This window comes from Dipodomys merriami, unplaced genomic scaffold, assembly GCF_024711535.1.
Source record: "Dipodomys merriami isolate MVZ:Mamm:240054 unplaced genomic scaffold, mDipMer1.0.p SCAF_1021, whole genome shotgun sequence".
NCBI lineage: Eukaryota > Metazoa > Chordata > Mammalia > Rodentia > Heteromyidae > Dipodomys > Dipodomys merriami.
Window position 1 is genome coordinate 230,980 of NW_027202296.1, and position 25,361 is coordinate 256,340.

Sequence of the window (25,361 nt, forward strand, 5' to 3'; positions counted from 1 at the left end):
AACAATCAGTAGCTTTTCCCTGGGGCTATTTTGTGAAAAAACTCACAGAGCCCAGCCTGGAGCCATTCTTAGGGTTTCTGTTTTTCAATTGATTGTGGAGGCTGCTAGAGGGAGGGGCAGCCTCTGGCTCTGGTTACCCAGTGAGGCAAGGCACTCCAATGGCTGGCGCCTGAGCTGGTTGACTTTTCCCTGGATGGAGCTGAGTCTGGCAGGTTACTTCACCATTAAGTTCTTGTGACCTGCTAAATGACTCGTTTTATTCCATGGCCTGAGTTGGAGCTGGCAGATCCTCCGAACTTTGTCGGTATCCAAGATGGAGATCACTGGTGCTAAGGGGGGAGGGGTGGCCTTCCCTCCTCTGCTCCCTGAGAAAGAGTGAGGACGTCGAGCTTCTACTCACGCCAAGTCTTGGATCCTGGGTCGTCTCTGGTCTGCAAACTGCAGGATGAAGATGTCCGCTCCTTGTCGGTTCTTGCTGGTGTTTAGTAGAATCCACTCGCCCGCTGCGTCTGGCTCCTTCGTCCCGGACTCTCTGTGTGAGCGCTCAGGTATGGTCCCGGCTGTGGTCTCCGCCGCAACCCTGCCGCTGCCGCTGAGGCAGCAGCTGGCAAGCGCTCAGATGTGTCTTCTTTCCTTGGCTTCCCCTCTCTTGTCTAACTCTCTGTCCTGTGATGGCACACTTGGTGTGATTCTCTGGCTTAGGACTGTTCACTGGAACTCTAAAACTGCTTTCTATGTGAGAGCTTGTTCAGATTCCAGCTTCTCCTCCGCCATCTTCCCGGAACCCCCCTCTGCCTTGATGTTTTTTGTTTTCATTTCCTTTTGTGTTGTACCTGAGGCTTGATCTAAGGAACTGAGCACTTACCTTGAGCTTTTTGCTCAAGGCTCGTGCTCTACTACTTGAGACACAGCTCCATGTCTACATTTTTGTGGTTAATTGGGGATCAGAATCTCAGAGACTTTTCTACCTACACTGGCTCTGAACTGTAGACTTCCTTATATCTCAGCTATCATTACAGGCATGAGCCCGTAGCAGTGTGCTCCTGTTTTGATGGCCACAGTCACATGAAGCCCAATGTGGAATCTTCTCACTTGAGACAGCATCACAACACAAGATTCTCAGATTAGAGATGCTCAGCCTGCATCTTACTTCTTTACCCCATTGGTTTGTCTGTAGCACTCCATTTTGAATACCATAGTTCTGAAGAAGTCCATAAAAGCACTTCTCCTCCTTCTCAGGGAGGTATTCCTGGGGTTAAGATCTTTTTAAACTCAAGTTATTTTGTTGTTTGCTGGCTTAGCTTCCTGATGCAAACTTATGCCCCCAACCCCTACCCTTTGAAATAAGAAAGTGGGTTAGGGTAAAGTAGAGACAGGTGTTTACAATGGCTTTTGTGCTGTCATTCTGAAAGGTAGGGGAGGGAAGGTGTAAGATTTTTGGGAAGGTCACAGAACATCAGCACTGGAACCCACCAATGGGAAGTCCTCATTACCAAGCCTCTTCTCCAATCAGAGACCTCCAGGAAGGCAACCCTTTCCAGTTGTCTGGAAACTTTCTTGTCTCTGGGCAGTCACAAGGAGAAAATGTTGGTGTGAGGAAGGTGGAGCTCTACAGCTGTAGGAACCAAGTAGGCAAGTTAGTTGGAGGCATTGATTCTCATGACCCCATCTGAAGTCTTACATGCCATGAGGGTGCATATGCCTGCATGTATTCCCTCTGGGGGAAATAAGAGGGACTTCCCTTTCTCCATGTCAGGGCAAAGGCCTGATGCCCAGCTGCCAGACTCAGGTGAAAGTTTGCAGGAAGTGCCATTATTCTCCCCTGGTAATTCTATAGAACAATGCCCGGAGACTCTCTTTGTGTGTCTAAGGAAGCTCACCTGTGCCTTGCTTACTCTTTGCAACCTTTGATCACTGGAGCTACTTCACATTTGTTGACAAGGTTTAATTCTTCCTGCTTACTGACTTAAAATTACCTCTAATTGTCTGTGTTCGTATGAAATTGTGTAAAGTTAACTTTCTGCTCTTTGTCTGAAGATCTACTTTTAGGTCTGTATGCTGTAAATCAGCATGTGATATGTCAACAAACTTTGTCCATACCCACATATTGTGGTCCACTTTCTGCCTATTGATCATGCGTTCCCAGGTCTCACTGAGGAATTGGCAGCAATTTGGGTTATGTCTGTTTCCAGAACCAGACTAGCATCCCTTACTCCCTTTTTAATAAATCATGCAACGGCTTTGAAGGCAATGTGTTTGCAATAAGAATTGTTTGCAGAATGTTTGCCCTTCAAACTGATCATGCCCACACGCCCTGGCCATTGTCTATTGACCATTGACATTGGTCATTGTCCCAAATGTCTTTAATATGTTAAGTTTCCCACAGTTCCCCCTCAGTAACCAGCTAAGGAAGGTAATCCCATTACCACCATATTCTACCAATGAGATCAAACAAGCCAGGATTCAAAGCCAGGCCCTCACCACCAGCCTGCATGCCTTGCTCTAAGGGCATACACTTTGCTATTAAGAATAAACACTTGGTGTTTTCTGGTGAGCTGGGGTTCGTAGCTATACTCTTAGCTGCTCAGAAAGCTGAGATGTGAGGGATCATGGTTCAAATTCAGCCAAAGTAGTGTGATTTGTTTCCCTTTTATGTAGGTGGTTGTATTTTCCCACCTCCTGAGCAGATGTCAGGGACTGCATGAGACACCCAATTTGTGGCAGAGCAACCAGTCCCAGGACAGCACCACTGAAACAGATAGTGGGAACACCACACTTTTAGTTGTGACAGGATAGCAGTTGCTCTGTTTTTGCATTTGGCATAATTATCTTGTGTCGAGAGCAAAGGAAACATCATGATCTTGAAATATCACAAGTTAGTCTAAGCTGGTTCTGTTGAGTTGGTCTTCTGGTCCTGTAGCCATTCCCTTAAGTGTTTGGCAGGGCACCTGAAATGCTAGAATAACTGGGCTTCTGTGTGTGGAGTCCTCAGAGACTGTCGTGTATACATGGTCTCTGGTGGCCTCAACACATGGCAGCTCAAAGGTGGCAGTGACTAGACCTTCTTCAGACTCAAGCCATAATTCTGTGGCTTGCCCTCAGATGAGACAAGTGAGGCCCATCTAATTCAAGAAAAGGACCAGTGCCTGTGTGCTTGACTGGAAGCCACCAGTCAGACAGAAGCTGGGGGGTCCTTCAGAAGCTGAGGCTACTTCCAGTCACTGTTGGAGGCAGCGATTGGATGAGAAAGACACCAAGGGCCTTCAAGAAGGTTCTGAGGAATTCTATTCGTGGATTTCACATCTGTTGAACCAATAAAGTATGGGGGACAGAGCATTCCAAGGCAGAGCCCCCCTCCTGTGCTACCATAGAGCCTGGAAAATGGGATGCTATCCTGTCACCTCGGTGCCAGTGAACAGCAGGCTCCTGTCAGATCCAACCTATGGTGCGATTTGCAACTGTTCTTCCCTAAGTGCATTCTCTGGAGACCTCACTCTTCCACTTGTGTGGTGGTGTCATTCAGCGAGAGTATCTCAAAGTAAGTGTCTGCACCTGCAGAGAAGTCAGGGTTATCTTGCCTTGGCTCCTGAAAGAAAGGCCTTGATATCCTTCACCATCAGGAGAGGTCCCTTTCCAGACCCCTGAGGAACTTTGGGCTGTGCAGTGGCTTCCATTGATCCATGTCCAATTCTTCCCATGTCGCTCAGACCTCAAATGGTTTCAGAGAAGGTGTCACCATATTAGGGGGTGTAGTGACTATTTGCTTATCAAGCCTGTAGAGAAGGAGATTCCAACTCAGTATGTGCACACAGGATTGTGAATCCAATGGTCACTACACTTGTCATAGTGAATTGTCTGTTTGGAGGGACTGTTTTGAGTCTTCCCTGAGCACAGTCTTTCACCAGATACAAAGCATGTATCTGTTGTTGATTTCACGGTTTTGACTGCTATTTCACAATGATTCAGTGTAGGTTCCCTCCACAAAGCCAGGAAGCTGTCACGTTGTTATGTAAGTGAATGACCAAACCAGGCTCGTGGTTTCATAGGTGAGTCTGCCAGGTATTTGGTGAGAACAATTGCAGGTTCTCAGGTGAGGTGGGTTCTATATGTCATGATGCAGGTAGGGTTTGGGAAATGGGGTACTTGACGTGCAGATTTTATTGAGAATTGCTTAGAGATGGACTGTGAGAAAGTGAAGGGGCTCAGGGTCAGAGCAGTCACTATTGGGCAAATCATGAACATAGATGTGATGGGCATGTGTGTAGCCAGCCTACTTTGGGGTGGTTGTTAGGCATTCAAAATGCATAATACCCCTTAGCTGGCTAAGTATTTTAAAGTTAGAAGCACAGGATTTTATGTTTTGGGAGAAAATTGTAACACATGTATTGAACTTTTTAAAAACCAAATTTAGGCTCTTAATTTTGTTTTTAATAAAAATTTCATCCCAGCTGCATGGAAGAGCTAAAATCAGGAGCATTGACCTTTCAGGATAGCATGGGGAAAAAATTGAAAAGCTGAGGATGGTGGCATGCATCTGTCATCGCAGTGTGGATGACATGCAAGTAGGAGGATAACAGAATGTCTGGTCTTGGCATAAAGCATCACACAAAGGGATGTGGCAGGGCTACAGTGGTAGAGCATTTGATTATCAAGAATGAAACACTGAGTCAGATGCCAATAATGCCAAAAGTACACAAATTAAGAGAATGAATCTAAATAAACCCCTCATGCCCACTGAATGGCCTTCCTGAAATTCAAGGCCACCATTTCCTTCATCATTAGTGATTTTTGAAACACCACATGGGAATATTGGAAGGGCTGTCTGGGTTTTCCTGCTTCCTCTGCTGAGAAACCTGTCCATATTATGTTTTTAGATTAAGAACTACTATGAATTCTTTTTTTTTTTTTTTGGTATTCAGGTAAGGGGTAGGTTTACTCAAGATGGCACCAGGCCATTTTGGCCCTCCACAAGGCAGGGAAAGGCCTGGGAAAGGCCTGGGAAAGAGTTGGGAAAGAATTGGGAAAGAGAACTGGGAAAGAGAGAGCTGGGAAAGAGAGAGAGTTGGGAAAGAGAGCATCTGGGCCTGGGTTAGGCCTTATCTGGGGTATGGGTGGAGAAAGGTGTGGCCACATCAAATTCAGATGTGACCTCAGTGAATGCAAATGTGACCTCTTCCAGGTGTTCCAGGCGCCTAGGTAATGCAGGTACTCAGTGGAGACTTTGCTCTCCATCCAGGAGCAGACCTTACATTCCAGTCTTTTAATAATCATGAAATGGGGCACGGATTCTCTCTGGCTACTTCCTGCTGACAAGGGGCATTGACATTAGGGATAAAAGTCTGAAATTTGGTCCCCTCCCAGAGAAGGCAGTGAGCAGCTGCTGTCCCTTGGTGGTGTGAATTCTTAGGTGAACTCTGGAGAGGTCTCATGACGCATTGAGGGGCTGGAAAAAAATACTAGAGAGCAAATAAATGGCAAGAGGAAGGACTTGGGGCTGAAAATGTTGGTCGAAATGTCCCTAGCTACTTATGACATCTGGCGACTAGGTAGAGGATAAGTCAAGTGACAAAGACAAGAATATAAATTCCTGTTCAGTTAATACGTAGACCGGTATAGACATTGGATGGGCAGGCTTCTTACTTCTATCGACCTCCCAACTGTGGTTAATTTTGAAAGGGCAGGCACAAAGCAGCTGTTTGACAACATCTCCTCTTACACCTATCCATGGTCCCTTGTTCCCCAGACTGGCTGAGTCTAGGTGCTCGTTGCTGGGATGGCTTGTCACAGTTGGTATTCAAGGAGGTTTGAACTCAAGGCCTGGGCACTATCCCTGAGCACTTCTGCTCAAGGCTAGTGCTCTATCACGTTGAGTTACAGTACCATTTCCAGTGTTTGGCTGGTTAGAGATAAGAGTCTTGAGCCATGCTTCCAACCTGTCTCTTTGCAGGTTAGTTGGGAGATGGAGTCTTAGGGATTTTTCAGCCCAGGCTGGCTTTGAACTGCAATCTTTGCCACAAAGGCCCTTTATTATTTCAAATAAGTCAACAAGGAGATCAAATAGAATAGAGAATAGAGCTTACCTGGTCCTTATCAAGAATTGACCAACAAATATTCTGCAATGACTAAACTTGTTAGATGTGATGAAAATTTTAGCACAGATAGGCCCAGTATTTTAAAACCACGTAGTCAGTAGTAGAATACTCAACATAAAACAAAAAAGGCAAAACTCAAAACCTGAATTTTTTTTTAATTGTGAAAATACTGTACAGAGGGGTTACAATTACATGGGCAAGATACTGAGTACATTTCCTATCAAGCATTGACAATAGTGTGTATACATCTTTGGTAACAAAGCACATCAGATGGTTGGGCCTCACTTACCAGGGCCTGAAAAAGAGCAACTTATTAGCAAGACACCTTAGAATAGATGGATGGAGTAGTAAGCTTGGTGGAAGTTTAAGGGTCACAATGTGGCCAAGATGGCGAACTAAAGACGGTGAATTTCTGAAAGAATGCAAAGAAACCCTGAACAAATACATCAAGCCTACATTGGCTAGCCTTTGAGAGGGAACCTAGAGGAGGGGTTCCCCAGGACCCAGCCTGCATCACACTCTTCAGGGCACAAGCCAAAATGTTGTAGAAAAGAGAAGTGGAGAGATAGGGAAGGTGGACATGAATGGCAGAGAGAGAGCAAAGAGAGCCTGAAATTAAACTGACTTCGGACCATTTACCATTGAAGTAGCAAAAAGTGTGTACATCTGAGAATGACAAAAAATTAGGCTCTCTGGCTTTCCAGGGAGTGCAGGAGGCATTTCAAAGGGGTTTCACAGCACCCCAGAGCTCACCAGGCAGAAGCAGAATCCTGACTTCCCCAAGAGCCCTCTAGAGAAAAAAGGCCATGTCCCAAAACCAAGCATCCTCGGCTTCAGAGGTGAGCGGCCTTTCAGCTAAAGGCTGTAGGAGCTCTCTGGCATGGTGCCATGTCTGGACAGAGACTGAGCAACTGAGAATTGTAGAGAGTAATTTCACTCACCAGAGTAGAGAAGTGGTGTGGACGTGGATGTGAAGGCCAGTAATGGTATCGGTGTGATGTGTCCACAGCAGACAGACCAATTCGCAAAAGGCCATCAGAACTGTGGGTATTCCTCAGAGCAAAAAGGGAAAAACAAGCAAAAAAAGAAAAAAGAGGAAAAAAAACAGAGAGGAATCCCACCTATCCTGACTTTAAGCCCTTTATCCGAGTCACGACACCATTTATGTTAGATTTTTAAAAAGAGGTAGCTGAGTAAGAACAGCACCAAGCACTTGGTATTCAGGTAAGGGGTAGGTTTAGTCATTGTTCTGGCTGGCACCAGGCCATCTTGGCCCTCCACGCGGCTGGGAAAGGCCGGGGAAAGACCTGGGAAAGAGCTGGGAAAGAGAAGTGAGAAAGATCGCTGGGAAAGAGAGCTGGAAAAGAGAGAGAGCTGGGAAAGAGAGAGCTGGGAAAGACAGAGAGTTGGGAAAGGGAGAGCTGGGAAAGAGAGAGTTGGAAAAGTACTATGAATTCTTGAATCATTTCTAGGAAGAGGGATTATGGGAAAGTAGGGGTGAGGTTTCTACACAGCAAACATAGAGCCTCCATGATTTAAGGAGCCTTTCATTGGGTCTGGTACTCTTTAATTCTGTTGAAATACTTTCCCTTTTTCCTCTTGAAAAATAAGTTCCAAAATAGAGTTTATTTTAACTTCCATCACTAAAAGTTCTTCCTTTTACTCTATGGGCAGTTCACACATGACCAAAATATAAACCAGCTGGTTTTACTGCATCATATACCTCTGCTATGTATCAAATTTTTCATCCTAATCCTCAAATCATGTAATAATTTGCCTATTTATGACTGAATTGTAGTTCCTTTATTAATAAAAGCTAATGGGAAAGGATTGTGTATTTAGTTGATGAATAGACCTACATTTTATTTCCCTGAGATACTGTAGCAGAGTATTAAAAGGAATGTAATATATATATATATATTATATAATTTATAATATATATAATATATAATATATAATATATATATATATATATTTGGGGGGGTCCCATCGAGGGGCCTGAACCTGGGCCTGAGCACTGTCCCTCAGCTCTTCAGCTCAAAGCTAGTGCTCTACCACTTGAGCCACAGCGCCACTTCCAGCTTTTTTATTTTTGCTTATGGGATCCTGAGGAAATCTAACCCAGAGCCTCGGGCATGCAAGGCAAGCGCTCTACCACTGAGCCAACTTCCCAGCCAGGTATGTAATATTTTATTGATAAGTCTATCCCTTAAAATGAATATATTTTGGGGCTGGGAACATGGCTCAGTGGTAGAGCGCTTGCCTTGCATGCCTGAGGCCCTGGGTTTGATTCCTCAGCACCATATAAGCAAAAAGAAAAAAGCCAGAAGTGGCGTGGTGGCTCAAGTGGTAGAGTGCTAGCCTTGAGCTGAAGAGCTGAGGGACAGCGCCTAGGCCCAGAGTTCAGGCCCCACGACGGGACCCCCCTCAAAAAAAGTAATATATTTTAGGATGTCATTATTTTAATGTGAATTATGTAAATGTTGATAATATGCTGTTGGTTATACATTTAGTTTTCAAGAGTTTCACTTAATTGCTTTTTTTGCCCACATATAGTACAAGTCTATTTGCAATTGTTTTTTAATGGCACTAATAGTATAGTTTATATAGAGAAAATAGAGTTATTTTAGGACCCTATGATTGGTTATAGTATTAATAACACAATTAATTTGAAGTATCAATATTTCTCACCAATTACTGACTCTTAATGAGGTTGCGTGTGGAGTTTTGGAGTGCAAATGAGATGGTGGATGTATAGAGTTGTAAGGAAGTGTTTAGGGACCATTAAAAGGCATTGGGTGACCCCAAAGTGTAGGTCCCTGGTCTTCTGTGAGTAACTAGTTCTAGGAAGGTCTCAGGAGAGATCTGCATTGCTTGAGACACATTGTGCTCCTGATATGCATACCCCTGGCCCACCTAGATATGTCCTTTCTGGAGGCCTGGCTCTCTTGTGACTTTATCTATGAAGCACCCAGCCCTCATGGGGGATTTGATATTTCAGTAGCTCTTAAAGCCTAGGCAGAATAGAAGACAGAGCTAACCTCTCCCAGTTCCCAGGTCTTGCTTTGAATGGATGGATGGAGAATAGGGGAGATATGAAGCTGTAGGTCAAGCAGGAGTGGCTCAGGTCATGTGCCAGAATCCCAGATGTTCCTTGTAATTGTAGAAGACTCCTATAGCTTCTACAGTGCAGTGCAGGGCAATGAATATTGGCATTGAAGGCAGGGCCAACATCAGGTACCAGATGTGTCTCCTATAAACATGTCCAGGCCTCAGCCTGCATTTCCTCCTCTGAGAAATTGGGATGGTTTTCTTTCCTGATGGTCTTGTTTGTGTCTATGAGATCCACTTGGAAGTCTTGCTGAGAAGGTGATGCTGTGATTCCCTCATCTGGGCAAGGAAGGCAGGAGGAAGAGAAGAGAGTGTGAGAAACAGAATCCTTCTCTAAGCTTGTCCTAAGGAGGTCTGTCTATGTGGTAGATAGTGCTTCCAATCTGGCTTTGTGTCAGAGCCTCTGCTACCTGCCTCTGGCTTTACTGGATGGCACCCTTGGCTGCAGAGAGTATGGGCTCGGCTTGAATGTTCCTTGTCTCTTGTGTGTTGGTATACTAACCCGGCCTCCTGATTGATGGCTGAGAACCCTATCTCACTTGGGGGTAAACTTATCTCCAAGAAGCTCCAGACCAGTCACCCCTCTGGGCATTTGATTTACTAGGGAACTCAAGCCTGAGCATAGCATGCACACAGCTGCTGCATTAGGGTGCCTGACAATCTCATCAGCCCTTTAGTGCTCATTTGTGCATACTTGTGGATGTGGTGCCTGGAGCCTACAAGTCCAGCTTCCTTGTTACCCTGGAGCATTGAGGACTTCAGAGTGAGTACTCAGTGAGTACCTAATGGCGCCCAGTACAGAACTGCTCTGTGTACTCACAGTAGTAGACATAGTGCTCAATTACTGTAGGTGATTCATAAGTGAGTTAAGAGGGCACATGGAAGAAGGATTGGTTAGCTTGAGTTCATACCAAAAATAGATGAAAAATATTTAGGTCTTCACAGGAAGGTAATATTGGTTCTGAATATTGGGGGATGAGATCTTCTTTGGTGGTCTCTGGGAAGAGTCTGAGGCCCTGGCAAGCTGTGCACTATTCTATTTGGTTCCTTGGTGCCAAATTGCCTGTCTAATACTAAATGGTTCCTGTTAGCCCCAATCAGATCCTATTACACTAGTGCAATTTGAGTTCCAGCATCAAAAGCTCCTTGTTCAGTTAGCCGAGCTCTTTGAGTTAGTTACTAAATCTGTCTTTTGTGTGAAGCCTGCATGCTTGTCTTGGAAGAAAGTGCTGAAACATCAAATTATTTATGAAGCCTGTTTTCTTTGCTTACTCATAAAGGGATAAATAGCAGTTTTGGAGCCACAGTATTGGCCTGAAAGGAGGAACAATGGCTCATTGTCTTCTCTAGTTCTGAAGGATCATGGTTCCCATGGGGCTCTAAAACAGAGCTAGCTGTGGGTGTGATGGGTTTAATCAAAACTGCTACAAAGACTTTACAAATAGGGCACAAACTCTTGAGAGTGTTTGCATAGATATGAGTCTTTTTTGTATTCATATAAGTAAAACAGTAGTACATTCCTCAGAATAAATACAATTTGTGCATTGTAGAAAATGTGTGTAATAGAGATAAAGCATGATGAAAAACTAATTCCATATCTCAGCAGAAAGGATGGAACACTACCAACACCTTAATGTACAATGTTTTAAATGTCTCTAAGCATGTGTGTCTATCTTACCTTTAGCATATACCTACTAACACCTTTAAAAGAAGGGCATTAAAAGTGTATTTTCTTTTTATTTTCATCACAGCCACGGTCTCTCTCTGGTTCACCAGGTTTCCCATTGACTTGACAACTCTCCCAGAGTCTTAGCTGATCTGTTGTCATCACCTTCCCAATAAGAAATATTCTTAGCCTTATTAAGAGCACAAAACTTGTGGGGGTGAGGTTATCACAGGAGTTACAGCTCTGTGGCCCTTAGAGTAGGGTTTCTAAGTAGTCCCAGGACAGGAGATGGAATGGCTCTGTCACTTAGGAAATACCAGGTTTCTCTGAGTCCTTGGTGGAATGGTATTGGATAGGCCCCTTTATGGCTTGCCCTAAGTTTTTAGGACAGTCAGGACTGAGTTGTGCTATGTCTCCAGCTCTGTCACTTGTCACTTTGTGGGTCATTGAAGATGCTTTTCACTGCTTGCAGATGGCTCCAGTGATGTTTATAGAAACAGTTTCATCAGAACATGCAGTATTTGGGAAATAGCATGGGAAATGCTTGGCTCTGTGGACCTTCTTGTCAGTGTGGGGAAGTAAAAGTACACAACAAGGGACCAGAAAAAACTGTGTCTTCTCCTGATTTTAAGAAAACCTAGAGCCGGGTGCTGGTGGCTCACGCCTGTAATCCTAGCTACTCAGGAGGCTGAGATCTGAGGATCGCGGTTCAAAGCTAGCCCGGGCAGGAGAGACCACGAGACTCCTATCTCCAATAAAACCACCAGAAAACCGGAAGTGGCGCTGTAGCTCAAGTGGTAGAGTGCTCGCCTTGAGCTGAAAAGCTGAGGGACAGCGCCCAGGCCCAGAGTTCAAGCCCCACGACCGACCAAAAAAAAAAAAAAAAAAGAAAACCTAGAGTTTTTTTTCTCTTTGCCTCTCATAATGAGTGTCAAAAAGTTCCAACTTGTTCCTGCTACAAAAGAATACTTGCTCAGTGTCCAGGTTCTCACATCCAGCCACTCCAGAAGGGGGAGATGAGTGTGTTCTTGAAGTCTGCCCAGGACTCCATTCTTAGTGGGAGTCCAAGACCCAGGTACCACCTGTTCATCTTGACAAGTTAAAGGCATGAGAGTCTGTGGCTCACCTCACCTCTCCCTTGAAGGATTTGAGCAGGAAATGTGAGGCTCAGCTAGTTTGCCAATAACTGGCATATACCCAGTGTCATAAAAAGGAACAGGATTTTCCCTGTGTCCTTTTACTTCTCTGATAGAAAAGAAGTAATGATTAATTTGTTTAATGTTGGTGATATTCAGCTATTGTGATACCAAGTGGTATATCTTTGAAGTTTGAGTCTGAAATGTTCCCTAAAGGCCCATGTGTTATAGACTTTGTGGCCACCCCATGATGAAGCTGGCAGAACATTTAGCTGTGTGCAGTGATCACCTCATAATTTTGTATTGTGCCTGTCATCCCATTAATTGGGAAGCATATTAAGATTATAGGGAGGCACGAGTCAAGTGTTAGAGTGGCCGTCCAGCAATTATAGAGCTCTGAGTTCAATCCCTAGGACTGCAAGCAACCATTCAGAAACACACCCCATGCTATGGTAGAGTCAACCTTTTTATTCCGCAGCTGAGGTGACCAGCTCCCAGTCTTGTCTACCTTCCTTCCTCCCTCCCTCCCTCTTTCCCCTTCCCTCCCTACCTCTCTTTCTTTCATTGCTTCCTTCTTCTCTCTCTTTCTCTCTCTCCCTATCTTCTTCCTTCCTTCCTTTCTTTCTTGTTTTTGACCTTATAGAAACTCTTGCCTTGTAATCTGTGTTTACTTCACGTTTGTCTTCTGAGTGTGAAGATAGTTTTTCTCCCAAATGCTACAGCAGGTAATCATTTAATATTTTATGTGTTTCCCATCTGCATATTTGTTTGCTTGTTTATCTTGTTTAGGTTTGAACTCAAGACTAGTTTGCCGGGCACATGCTCACACAGCCACTGGAGACACATCTCTACTCCTTTTTAGCTTCAGTTATATTTTATATAGGACCTCCTGTTTTTTGTCTTGACTAGGCAGAACCAACATCCTCCTGTCCACAGCTTCCTGGGATTTGAGATGGGATACATGCACAATCATACCCAGTTTATTGAGATGATGTTTCAATTTTTTGTGCAAGATGGCCTCCAACTTTGATCATCTTGATCTCCACCTTCTGAGTAGCTGGGATTTGGGGGGACAGACGTGCACCATCCCATCCTTGGCTTTGAAAAACTTCTTCATTGTTTGTGGTCATTGTCTGTTTCTGGGGGCATTTTCCCCCACCGTGCCTATTTCTTAATGAACAGAGATGTTATTCATTTTGTTCTCTGGTTAGGTTCATGTAAGATGTCAGCAGACTTTTTTGTGTGTGGCAACCTTGGGGTAGAACTTAGGACCTGAGTACTGTCCCTGAACTTTTTTGTTCTAGGCTAGTACTCTACAACTTGAGCCATACCCCCACTTCTGGATTATTGGTGGTTAATTGAAGATAAGATTCTCATGGACTTTTTTTGTCAATGCTAGCTTTGAACCATGATCCTCACGTTTCAGCCACCTGAGTAACTAGGATTATATGCATGAACCATCAGTGTCCAGGTGTCAGCAGACATTTTTAAGGGGGAATGAACAAACGGGTAGTATTTCATTTTCACCTGTCTATAGGTGTTTAATATTGGTCTGATTTTTTTTTTTTGCTTAGCTTTTCCTTGGGTGGAGTTAAAAGTTTCTGCTTTTCAACAAAGGATATTAATGTCTACTGAAGGAATAAGAGCTATATCTTAGAGAAACCATCCATATTCTTTTTGAATAAATGTTTATCTATGACAATCTGGGTATGCATATTTCCTGGCAGGTTTTAGAAGTCCAGAATCTTCAGCATTTCAGCTTCCCACAGACTCTTAATTATTTCATCCAGGTCTCCTGTTTCTAGGATTTCTAAAATTTTGAATTCTCTCCTTTATTAGAAATTACAAAATAGGTAATTCTGTTATGCATTTCCTTTGATTTTACTGGGACTTTAGAGTGGTCTTCGATAAATCACTTTCTGTGATCTAACAACATACTTCTGGTGATAAGCTGAAAGTATTACATTCATTTTTCCTAAAGATCTCATTCTTCTCTGTTCAAATTGTTGTCAGTCACTGATCAATGTTGCATATAAATTGAGGTCTCAAAAGCAAAATAATCCATAGCCTTCAAAATGGATACAGTCCCGTAATTATGAAGGAACAACTATTTTCAGAGACCTCTTGTTATTAGAGATGTGCCTTATAAACCTACTGAGGGAATCTTTGGAGTGAATTTTGTAAGTTTCCTAAGGGCAGGATCATGTTCATACAATTCTGAGCACTTTCTGAGTGTTTTGTTATGTTGGCTTTTTGTCTTTCTTCTCTCAATGTCAAGTCTTAGCATGTAAGTACTCAGTAGTAGAGTTAATCAGGAGTACAGCAGACTTGGTTTACAAAGAGGTGACTCCCAGTCATTTGTTTGTACAACTTCCTTCTCATTGGACCCTCTACGGGCTCTTATTAAGACCTTCAATATTGGGAAAAGGGAGGAGGACTGAAAGGGGATAGGCTTGACTCAATTGTCAATAGGTGAGGACTTTTTATTGAGGAACACCGAGGGGCACAGACCTTCCTACAGTTTGGAGGTTGTGTTTAGGAGCTTGGCTATTCATCTGAGCAAGGAGGCAGAGATGAATGAAAGGGCCTAGTCTAGTGAATTGTGCCTTTCAAATGAGCTCACATGGGATGTTCACAGCTGGGTTCAGGCACATCAAACAAACATACCTGGGAATTTGTCTGGCATCTGTATGGACCTGGGACAATAGGGTGGGAGTCAATCCTTCACTCTACATCTGATACTGTTGCCTTTAGTAGTCCTGTGACAGAACACCTTTTGACACCTGAATTCTTTCCTGTTCTACTCACATTTTCTGTCTTATTGCTTAAAGACAAGCTATAAAATACTATTTCCTACTCCTGTGATTATTGAGCTTATGAATTGTCAATGAGCCCTTATACACACGGGATGAAGTAAATTTCTTCCCTGTGGCTTCTGGGCCCTGTTTGGCTAAGGTTAGCCTTTACATACACACACTCTCTCACACACACACACTCACACAAGCACGCACGCACACACGTGCGCACACACACACACACACACACACACACACACACACACATGCACACATCTTCAGACTCTCATTGTTTCTAGGCTTTCTCCACGGTATTCATTGTCCCAATCAGAATTACTTAAATACTGAAAATTGGACCCTATTAATAATTATTCTGGGACAATGGCACAAGTTGGTTGGACTCAGAGAACAGGAACACATGATCATTTTAGGTATATCTCACTCTTGTTCCCTTTTCCCCTTGATCTCCATTCTTTTCTATTTAGTTCAGCTCAAGACTCTCTTGTCCTTAGTGGCTTATTGCTAGGAAGCTTCTCTGAATGAAGTCTGAGTTTACTAGGTCAAAATGATGAGGCTCCATGTCAGAAGCCATTTTGTTCTTCAGCTCAGTGTTTAACTACTGGGGTAACATTTTGGAGTGTGGGTTCTATAGCAGGCTGTGTCCTGGCTATTAGTAGCAAGAACTAGACCACAGAGGGCTCAATGTCACTAAATTGTCTGTGTTTGTTGTACATATATGTCTTACATTTGCCATTCTTTTTGGCTTTTCAAGTCCCCTATTCTTAGAGAAGATCAACATTTTAAAGCAGTATCTATTTAAGATAAAAGCCATTTTATTAATGTTAATGATTAACATATCTAGTCACTTAGCTATCTTCTTATATCTTTTACAAAAAACTGTTGAAGCTTCACACCTCTTGTTTAAACTTGTGTAAAGAGATTAAAGGATCAATATTAATACCTTAAGAAGTATTTGATAAGCTATAAAATAGTATCCATGTGTTAGTCCTTATGTTCTGTTTCAAATAGTGAAATTTAATTCTTGACCAATAATGCTATATATCAAGTTGTATAACACTCTCAAAGAAGCTCAGCACTTATATAAGGAATCTACTCTCAAACATAGATTTTTAAATTCTTTGTTTTATATTTCTAGATCTATGTTTTCATTGCTTATACCAATACCAGTTAAGTATGTTTTATGGTCATTCTTTTAACTCATGGTTTTGCATTTTGCTCTCTGGAAAGTGTTTGATGATAAAGATACACTTTAATTTTAACATCAACAAATCTGTGCCTGTTTCATTTTCTACACAATTGAAATGTCAGGTAAAGGCTTTTCAGGAAGGGATCATTTAGACTCTTGCCTGGCAAAGATATCAGCAGTGACAGTGGGCAGTGTTCCTAATGATGGCTACCATGGCAGATGTGGGTGGCAGCTCCAGCTGAGGTGTCTGCCCCTGGCACTGTGCAATCGGTAGCTTCTTGACACCAGTTCTGCAGATGTGGAGACTCATTCTTGGTGTTGTGCCTCTGCACCAAGAATATTCTTGGTGTGTTCTCTGGCTTTCCTGGATGTTTAGAGATGTTTACATACATATTATAAAAAAAAAAATTTAGCCTAGCAGAAGTAGAGAAAAATTATATAAGGAATATTTACCTATCAGCAGGCACATTTAAAAATTGTGCAAATTTTATTGTTTTATTTCTTATCCACTTTACTGTTGCTATTAAAGAATTTAATTAAATTTAATTAAAGAATTCACTCCTAACACTTCAGTATAAGTCTCCAAGAAATAAGGACGTTTCTTTATAACTTTACTATTCTTCATCTTTTCTATTAAGTTAATAGCAGTTCTTTAATATTGTCATTTAAGCCTGTATTTCCTCGATTTTCTAAAAAAAAAAAAACCAAACAAACCTCTGCCTTTTTGTGTGTGTGATATTGGAGACAGAACTCAGGGCCTTGTGCTCCTAGTGTTCCTCCACTTGAGTAATTCCTCCAAATGTGCTCATTTCTCAGCTGAGGTCCTGCAAACATTTCTGCCTAGGCTGGTCCCAAACATGTGGTTTGCACAGGAAGTAGAAATAGCCATGAGGAAAGACACATGTGGATGTGTAGTTGTATATATAGCTATTGAAGGTAAAATATTCTTACACAGAGGCATCCCCCTCTAAAGTCTAATCACCCAATGTAGACTTGTACATGGTATTTGTAAGCAAGTTTAGATGGGGAGAGAGATAGTGGTATGGAATAAATTTCTAGGAAGAAGTAATTCTGCAAAGGGCATGTTCAGGGAAGTGAACAACCTAAGAAAATTAGAGATTTGTGACAGTTTCTCAGCAATTGCAGACTGTGAAGGAAATGGCCCAGCAAGGTAAGTGTGCTTACAGAAGCTATAGGCCAAGCTACTTTGAACAATGACTGGTTTGGTTTGTCACCAGAATGTTCCTGCAGGGGTAAGAGTACTGGCTTATTTCAGATTGCTCAGCCTCAGGTCAGCCATGCTAGGCTCCTTGCTATCAGTATACTTGTTTCATTGTGTGCCATAAGAAAAACACTTTCTTTGATGCTTATCATGATCAGGACAATTGTGAGGGCCATAAGGTTTCAGACTATGACAATAAATGTATTCATTCATTCATTCATTCATTTTTGATGTTTCAGTGTTGTTCTGCCATAGGTCTTGCTGTGCCAGCCACAGTTGAGTCATACCTCCAAGCTTCCTACCAACACCTGAATGAAAGTATTATAGGTGTGTATCCATCTGTTTATTTTATCTTCTATGTTGTATGGTTTCCAACCTTGAATTGATTATTCAAAGAAACCGCCAAGACTGTATAATAAAAGAAAATAATTTCTTTGGATGCTTGTATATGAGAGGAACAGTCAGCAGCTATGTAAAAGAGCCTTGTGTCCTGAGATGGGTTGCATAGTGTTTATGACTTTGAAGTTATGCCTGTGTGTCCCTGTTTGTATGTCCTGAGGTTTGAACTGAGGTCCAAGGTGCTGTCCTGAATTTTCTTTTCAAAACTAGTTCTCCATTACTATAATCTTGCATTTGAAAATTAATGTTTGTTTGTCATAGGGCTTGAACTCTGGGTTGACATTGTCCCTCAGTTCTTCAGCTCAAAATTAGCATTCTGTCCCTTGAGACACAGCACCTGTTTTCTGGTGGTTTAATGGAGATAAGAGTCACACGGACTTTCCTGCACAGACTGGCTTTGAACCGTGATCCTCAGTTCTCAGCCTTCTGAGTAGCTAGGATTACAGACATGAGCCACTGGCATCCAGCTGGAAATTACTGGGGTTTTTAAACATAGCAAATATTATTGACAAGTAAACAACTGTGGCCTCATCAGAAAGAAGCCCCTTTGCTTTCCACCATTGTCCCATTCCTATAATCTTACCTCAGAAGGATGAGAACTGGAGAATCATGGTTTGAAGAAACTCCTAAAAACAAGTCCACAAAACTCCATCTGTAGTTAACTAATCAAAGTACAGAATGGAGGCCTGATTCAGTTGGAAGAGTGTCAGCTGTGAGCAAGCAAACAAATCCTAAAGAACATGAGTTCATGTTCTTAGTTTAAGTGGTTGCAAAATATGTAGATGACATCCAGGCAGACAGTCAAATAAATAGAAGATGATAGATCACACTTTCTTGTTGCAAGTTGATCCCACAAGGTAAAACAGCTCATAATACTGGATAAAATATAACTTTTAAATTATGAATTGGATTTGAGATGATACCCAATGCATACAATTCTTGCAGCTCCAAAAATAGCTGCACCCCCACAAATACCAGTTTTTGAAATCAGAGCCTTGCCCTTTCTTGCCTTTGCTTCCTCATCTAGCCGAGCTCTCTCTCTCTCTCTCTCTCTCTCTCTCTCTCTCTCTCTCTCTCTCTCTCTCTCTCTCTCTCTCTCTCTCTCTCTCTCTCTCTCTCTCTCTCTCTCTCTCTCATATAACTCTCATTCCATGAGATTCAATTCCCTTGTCTTACAAAAAATTCAGCAATTTTCATTGTTCTGTTTCCATACATGAAAATAAGTTACATCAAGACTTAAAACCTTTAGCTTTGGGATATACCACTTGGGGTAGCTGGTGGCATACTCATCATTAGACATTTCCAGTCCTGAGAATGGTGGTTACATCTATTGGGAAAGCAGAGGAGGAGCACTGGAGGGCTGCTTAAGCATCTTGAAGACCAAAGAGTACCAGATGGTTAGAGGAAGCCTTGGTTCTCCATCAGGTACCGGAAGAGGGGTGCAGAAAAGTTCTGGTAACTGTTGATTTTGCTATTACCTGTCACAGAAACAGTACTCCAATTTTGATTCAGGTGACCACCCACAAATACACCATTGGTGTATTTTCCAGGCATGAAGTATAAAGCCAGCAAAGCATGAAATCCCTTGTAATGACTTATTTAACAAGAGTCCATGACTTTTTGAGAAGATTGGACCTGGGGCCTAAACCCAGGATATAGAGTGAAGGGAACAGAAAGGCACTGGGCAGAGCAGAGTGCCTGTGGCATCCCAAAATGGTTGATTAGAGTAACAGCAATTATTGTGCACTTCAGTCTAGTCTACATAGGTGGGTTTCAATACTGTAGTTGGATCCACTTACAACGAATGGGACAATGGTTGGAGGCAAAGGGGCTTCTTCCCAATGGGGCCACATTTGTTCATGATATTTGTCAAGAATAGTTTTGCCATTTTTTAAAGCAGTAATTTTCAGCTGGGTGCTAGTGGCTCATGCCTGTAATCTTAGCTACTCAGGAGGCTGAGAACTGAGGATCATGGTTCAAAGCCAGGGTGGGCAGGAAAGATCATAAGATTTTTAAGACTTTTTTATGTATCTAATCAAGCCTATTTCCTATTTCACCCTGACAAAAGCAATGTGAAATGTGTAAAAAATATCAGGTTCAAACAAAAATCAATCCAGCAAGATACATTTGCAGTTTTAAAAGTTACAAGAAAAGTAGTGCCTTGTGGTAAAGTTTCTTACTCAACAATTTCGAATGTCTCAGTGTCTGTGTATAAAAAGATTATGGCAAGGCACGAGTGGCTCATGTCTTTAATCTTAACTATGAAGGAGGCTATGATCAGAGGATTTAGATTCAGTCAGCCTGGAAAGGAAAATCTGATAATCTTTTCTACAGTTAACCAGCAAAAAGCCAGAAGTGGAGATGTGGTTCAAGTGGGTAGAGTGCAAATCTTGAGGGAAAAAGTCAATAGATAACCTTAGGCCTTGTGTTTTTGCATTCGAGTCTCTGTACACACACACACACACACACACACACACACACACACACACACACACACACACACACACACACACACACACACATTATGGAAATTTGGCAGTGTGTAAAAATGTGAAAGGAAAATAATTTTCAGAAATTCACATGTATGTTTTCAAGATGACTTACTTTCCTCTTGATGAAAGCAATAGCAATATGATTATGCCCATTTTAAATGTCTCTGGATTTAGTTATCATAGTCCTTTAATAGTTCAGGAGTTTATCACTAGGCTTAATATAAGAACTCCTGTCTTTATAGAATTAAAATAATTTTCTTTATATTGTCAAGTGTGCTGGACATTACAAACAATTCTATACCATTTTAATAGATTTTTTTTTGCATTTTGTAAACTGAATATGTCTTTTCTTTTGAATGACTCATGAGAAAGAGGTGGTGCCTCTTTGAATTTGCTTCTTTCAATATTGAACTCGGACATAGCTAAGCATTTCCAATCTCTCTTCTAAAACTCACCTTAAGACTCACCATTGAAAATTAATTAACTTTAAGATTTCTTGCCATTTAAGTTGCAGACTTTGATTCTGCAAATCTCAGGTGTCAGCTCTTGCAGTGTCATGTAGTTCTTGTGAGACTGTTTATTTTCCTGGTGTGTATAATTTGTCAGATGTACTCAGCTTACAGTCCCATTATAAGTTTCAAATACATAGAAAATAAATCTGACTTTAATATTCTGATAAAACATTTAGCTCCTTCATGTACACGTTCTATATCCATGAATTCAACTCACTTTTGATCACAATGATTTAAGAGAGTGATTTGATCTGTCAGGAAACTGTACATGCATTTCTTTTTCTCAGGGTTTCCTAAACAATAAAAATACTACTTGTGAAGCATTTATATAATATGGAGCATTTTAACTTCTTTAGATATGGGAGGATATGGATGGGTTCTGAATTGATAATCTGTGTATTTTGGCACTTTTAAAATATAAAAAAAGAAAGGAAGAGTGGGGTGGAAGGAGGGGAGGCCCATCTTGGAGCCAGTTACTAGATATAGGGTCAACCAAAGGAGATCACCTGCTTTCTTGAGGTGGGCTGGGTCTGTAGGGTTTGTCCATTACACAATGGAGGCTTCTCTGCTTCAGAATTCCAGGAATTCCATTGGATGGCCACCAGGAAGCAGGAAGTATGGGTTCCTCAGGGCATTCCACTTAGGCTGTCCTGAATAATCCTGTCCAATTCAGGAAGAATCACAAAATGAGTGTGTTGTGTTCAAATAATTTTGGGAAGCGTCGGGTTAAGCAGGAGTAAGTGCTTCCTCAATGTCAAACACTTCAAAATGTTAACATGCTGATTTTTGTCATGAAGCTAAAACATAACCTCTTTGCCAGTCAGAGGCTTCAAAGCTATACATGCCCATTGGTGGTTTGCCAGAAGGAACTTGACTACCCTCTAGCGTTGCTGCTGAGAATTATCCATACAGGAATTACCTTTCATACAGAAATTACCTGTATGAAAGGTAATAGCCAGAGGGCAAGGGGGTGGGGATGGCGGCGTGGGAAAAAAGTCCAGTCTTTATTCTTTTCCTGGGCATGTGGTCAAGCCTGACACTTGCTCCAGTTCCAGAGCAGGTTTGAATGCAAGAATCACTACCTAATTCCTGAAAAGTAGGAGTTGGTAGGAGGAGAAACACAGTGGAAAAGGGCATCATATTTAGTCTACACCTTGATTTATACCTGCATTAAGCACCAGCTGCATCCCTTACAGCTGCACCCTTCTTTCCACTCCTTTTTTTAGATTGGCATTGGTTGACAAGGTGGTATAGTAGTTGAGGATCCAGCCTCTGGGCTTGAAAACTGGCCCTACTGTTTATTATTCTGTGTGCATAGAGGAGGTTCCTTGGCTTCTCAATGATTTGTAAAATGAAATCAGCTCTCATCAAGCTGCTGCACACATGAAATGCACTAACGGTTTTTCCATTTGAATGAAGCCACTCAGCAAAATTCCTCATATATATATATATATATATATATATATATCTTATATATTTATAGATATAGTATGTATTACATACATTATGTATGATATACACATATTATAAATAGTACAAAACACGTACGTAATCACAACAAGAACAGCCAAGGCACAGCTTCTCCCCCAAAAAATGTATAAGAAGGCAGGGACAGACAAACACCTCTCAGTTCTAACTCACAATTTTAATGGTTTTAACTCTCCAGTTAAGCATCATAGATTGTCCAGTTGGATCAAAAAGCAATATCCTTCTATCTGCTTTCTTCAAAAGACACAACTTACCCACAAAAATGAACATTCTGAAAGTGAAAGGCTGGAATAAAATATATCAAGCAAATGGCCGCCATAAAGAGATGGGAGTTACTATACTAATGTCAGATAAAATAGACTTTAAATTAAAATCAATGAGAACTGACAAAGAAGGTCACTGCATTCTAATTAAGGGAACTCTCCTTCAGGTGGATATTATGATTTAAAACATCTACTCACCAAATAATGGAGCACCAGAAGAAGTGCTACTTTCTCTCAAATCTCACATAGATCCAAAGACATTAATTGTGGGGGACTTTAATACACTACTATCCCCACTAAATAGATCCACCCAGCAAAAAGTCACCAGAGAAACTTCGGATCTTAAAATTTGCATAGATCAACTAGTCTTAACCCACATCTACCAAATATTTGACCCAGCCCCATCAGATTACACCTTTTTCTCAGTAGCACATGGAACATTCTCCAAATTAGACCATATTCTAGGCCACAAAGAAAATCTGTCTAAATTCAGAAACATTGAAATTATACCCTGCATTCTCTCAGACCAGAAGGGAAAAAAATTAGAATTCAATACCAAAAGCCACCAAAGTAAATACTGTAACACATAGAGGCTGAACAACACAATTTTGAACCACCAGTGGGTCATGGAAGATATTAGAAAGGAAAATCAAATGTTCATGATATTCAACAAAAATGTTCACACAAATTACCAGCTCCTCTAGGACACAGCAAAGGCAGTACTCACAGGCAAGTTTATAGCTCTGAGTTTGCACATTATCAAATTGGAAAGATCTGAAACCAACAATTTAATGAGGCAACTAAAGCTTTTTGAAAAAAAGAACAACAAGCCAAACCCCAATCCAGTAGATGGAAGCAAATAAAATTAAATCCGAATTAAATGAATTAGAGTCCAAAAAAAAACTATAGAAAGAATTAACAAAACAAAGAGATGGCTCTTCAAAAAAATAAAATTGACAGACCCTTAACAAATCCTATGGAATGGAAAAAAGAGAACACACCCACATAAACAAACTCAAGAGAGTACAATGGAAATATAACTACAGAAACAGCCAAGATTCATAATATATAAGGGGATACTTCTCAAACCTTTATACTAATAAGTTTGAGAATCTAAAAGATACGGACTAGTTTCTAGCAAATATTGACATGCCCAAACTTAACCAAGATGATTTAAAACCACAGACCCATATGAAGCATCGAAATAGAGCAGCAATAAGAGACCTCCCACCCAAGAAAAGTCCAGGACTGGATGGATTTACAGCTCAATTCTACAAGGCCTTCAAAGCAAAACTCACACCAATACTTCTCCATCTCTTTAATGAAATGCAGAGCAAAAATTCACTATCACACTCTTTTTATGAAACCAGCATAACCCTCATCCCCAAACCAGGCAGGGACTCATCAAAAAAGAGAATTATAGACCTATTTTTTGATGATTATTGACAGAAAACTTCTCAACAAAATGTTGGCCAATCGACTTCAACAAGTCATGAAAAGAATCATACACCATTATCAAACAGGATTCATTTCAGGGATGCAAAGCTGGTTCAATATATGCAAAACAATATAATTCATCACATTAACAAGAGCAAGGATGAGAACAACATAGTTATCTCAATAGATGCAAAAAAAGAAACATTTGACAAGATCCAACACCCCTTTATGATGAAGGCTTTCGAAAACTAGGAATCCATGGAACATTCATCAATATAATAAAGGCTATATATGACAAACCTGCAGCCAGCATTATACTTAATGGTGAAAAGTTAAAGCCATTTCCTCTAAATTCAGGAATGAGACAAGGGTGTCCACTCTCCCCACTCCTCTTTAAACTAGTATTAGAATGCCTAGCTACAGCAGTAAGAGAAGAGCACGGCTGAAATTAGGAAAGCACCCCCTTTTGTAATAGTTCCACAAAAAATAAAATACTAGGAGTGAACTTAACAAAAGAGTCACCTTCACAGGAACTCTATGACAAAATCTTTAAAACCTGAGAAAGGAAATTAAAGCAGAACTAAGCAAAGGGAAAAACCTCCCATGCTCCTGGATTGGGAGGATTAACATCGTGAAAATGACAATACTGTCAAAGGCTAAGTATAAATTAAATGAGATACCTATGAATATTCCAACCTCATTCTCCAATGAAATAGAACAGGCAATCCAAAAATTCATATGGAACAATAAAAGACCCCGATGTCAGTATAATTTGTGGAGGGGAAGGGGAAAAACAAGTCATTTAAATAAGGATACAGGTGGACCCGTTGCAACAATGAGAAGTACACATTCTCATGTCGAAAACGAACTTTACAACTTTGGTGGTGGGGGAGGTTTGGGTGGGGGGGGGCGGGGGAGGCTGGGAAGGGATAGGAAGGGTAAAAAAAGGAGGAGGCTACAACGCTTGATAAGAAATGTACTCACTATCTTGCCCATGTAATGGTAATCCCTCTGTACAGTATTTTCACAATAAAAAAATAAAAATATAAAAAAAGAATAAAAGACCCCGAATAGCAAAAAAAAAATCCTGAGTAGAAAGAGCAGTGCTGGAGGAAGATCAATACCAAAATTCAAACTCAACTACCATAGAAAACTCTCCTCTACTCAAACTCTACTCTACTCAAATTCTACTCTACCATAGAAATCCAAACAGCTTGTACTGGCACAAGAACCGACCTGAGGACCAATGGAATAGGACTGAAGACCCAGAAATGATCCCACCGACCTATAGCCACCTAATTTTCAGTAATTGAGCTAAAGAACTATATTGGAAAAAAGATAACCTTCTCAGTAAATGGTGTTTGCAAAATTGGTTAAACACTTGTAGAAAACTAAAACTAGATCCATATATATCACCCGCACCAGAATCAACTCCAAAATGGATCTAATATCTCAAAATAAAAGCAGACTCCCTGAAAACATTACTGAAAGGAATAGGAGAAACTTTAGGGTTCCTTGGCACAGGAACCCTAATAGAGATC

At 41.3% G+C, this 25,361-nt stretch overlaps 1 long non-coding RNA gene across 1 annotated transcript in view; it reads left to right on the forward strand.

Annotated features, from left to right (window-relative positions):
• Positions 1-22,751, forward strand: part of LOC138809225 (uncharacterized) — a 31,403-nt gene extending 8,652 nt beyond the window's left edge. Inside the window, exons 2-3 of the long non-coding RNA XR_011366754.1 lie at positions 17,469-17,556; positions 22,299-22,751. This is a non-coding gene — a long non-coding RNA (uncharacterized lncRNA). The remainder of the gene's footprint in view (positions 1-17,468; positions 17,557-22,298) is intronic.
• Positions 22,752-25,361: the final 2,610 nt, after the last annotated feature.